Source organism: Triticum aestivum, chromosome 2A (assembly GCF_018294505.1).
Source record: "Triticum aestivum cultivar Chinese Spring chromosome 2A, IWGSC CS RefSeq v2.1, whole genome shotgun sequence".
Taxonomy (NCBI): domain Eukaryota; kingdom Viridiplantae; phylum Streptophyta; class Magnoliopsida; order Poales; family Poaceae; genus Triticum; species Triticum aestivum.
The window spans coordinates 774,099,255-774,101,119 of NC_057797.1; positions in this window are offsets into that span (position 1 = coordinate 774,099,255).

The following is a 1,865-nucleotide window of genomic DNA, read 5'->3' on the forward strand; positions in this document are numbered from 1 at the left end:
AAGATGACTCACCATGATATACAACATGAGTTAATAAAATGTTGTGCACAAGAGACTACAAAATTAGTCATTGAAGAACTTGATGGTGGCCACTTTGCAATACTTGCAGATGAGTCTAGTGATGTGTATCAAAATGAACAGTTGGCAATTTGCTTGCGTTATGTTGATAAGAAAAGAAGGGCGGTTGTAAGGTTTCTTGGTCTTGCTCATGTTCAAGATACTACCTCTTTGACACTTAAAGCTGCAATTTAGCAAATGCTTATGAAGTACAATTTGACCTTTGCAATGGTTCGTGGGCAAGGATATGATGGAGCTAGCAACATGAAAGGTAATGCTAATGGCCTAAAAAACTGATTATGGATGAGTCTCCTTCTGCCTACTATGTTCATTGTTTTGCCCATCAACTACAGCTAACTCTTGTTGCTGTTGCTAAAGAGAGTGGTGATTGTACTTGGTTCTTTCAACAACTTGCACACTTGTTAAATGCTCTTGGCATGTCTTGTAAAAAGATGAGAATGATTCGTATAGCTCAGGCTGAGGAACTCATTGATGCATTGGAATTGGAAGAAGTAGAAACGGGGAGTGGGCTGAATCAGGAAATGGGTTCGGGAAGGCCATGTGATACACGTTGGGGCTCTCACTTCAAAACCGTGAACCATGTCATATGTATGTATGGTGCAATATGACGAGTCCTCATCAAGATTGGAAAAGAGTACCATGGTGCGGAGGTGCAAGCGGCTCTAACCATATTGACACCATTTCGATCATTTGAGTTTGTTTTCATGGCACACTTGATGCAAGAAATATTTGGATACACAGATGAGTTGAGTAGAGCTTTGAAAAAGCAAGACCAAGATATTGTTCATGCTATTGAGCTTGTTGATATCACAAAGTATCACTTGGAGGGTTTGAGGACTGATCCTGGATGGGATGATTTTCTCAAAAAGGTCACATCTTTTTGTACAAAGCATAAGATCAAAATTGTTGATATGGAGGGTCCTTACTTTCCCGCTGGCCGGCCTAGAAGGGGTTTCTTTAATGGTGCAATGAATTACCGTCGCTTCAAAGTTGATATGTATGTGAGTGTCATTGATAGGCAAATTAGTGAGTTGAATGGCAGATTTGATGAGGTAAACACAGATGTACTTTCTTGCATGGCAGCATTTTGTCCACTTTGTCTATTTGCTGCTTGTGATCAAGAGAAATTGGTTAGGCTTGCTATAAAGTTTTATGCTAATGATTTCACAAGTGATGAACTGGCAAGACTTCCATGGCAACTAAACATGTATGTTACTCATGTGCGTAGAGGTGAAAGGTTTCAAAACTTGAAGAATCTGTGTGAGCTTTCAGTTATGCTTGTCGAGACAAACAAGCATGAACAATATTATATTGTTTACAAGCTTCTTAAGTTGGTATTAATTCTGCCAGTAGCTATTGCTAGTGTTGAAAGGGTGTTCTCTTCAATGAACTATGTGAAGAATAAGCTAAGGAGCAAAATGGGTGATGATTACTTGAACAATTGTTTGGTTACATTTGTTGAGAGAGAATTCTTCAATCAAGTAAAGGATGAGGATGTCATCAATCTCTTCCAAAAAGGTGATCACAAAGTTATATAATAAGATGGGATATCATCAATCTGTCAATCAAAAGGTACTGGTGTCTTTATGTTTATGTATAATTAGTATGGTTTTGATGCATTAAAAATTACTATTGTTGTACTGGTGTCTTTATAATACATTTAGAGTAATTTTTTTGTGCCAATGAATACCCAGCCTCAAAATCCTGGCGCCGCCACTGAGTAGTGGCCGAGTGTGCTGGCCGATTAGTGCATGCGCGAGCCTACATAAATTGTAGTCATGTTTGCT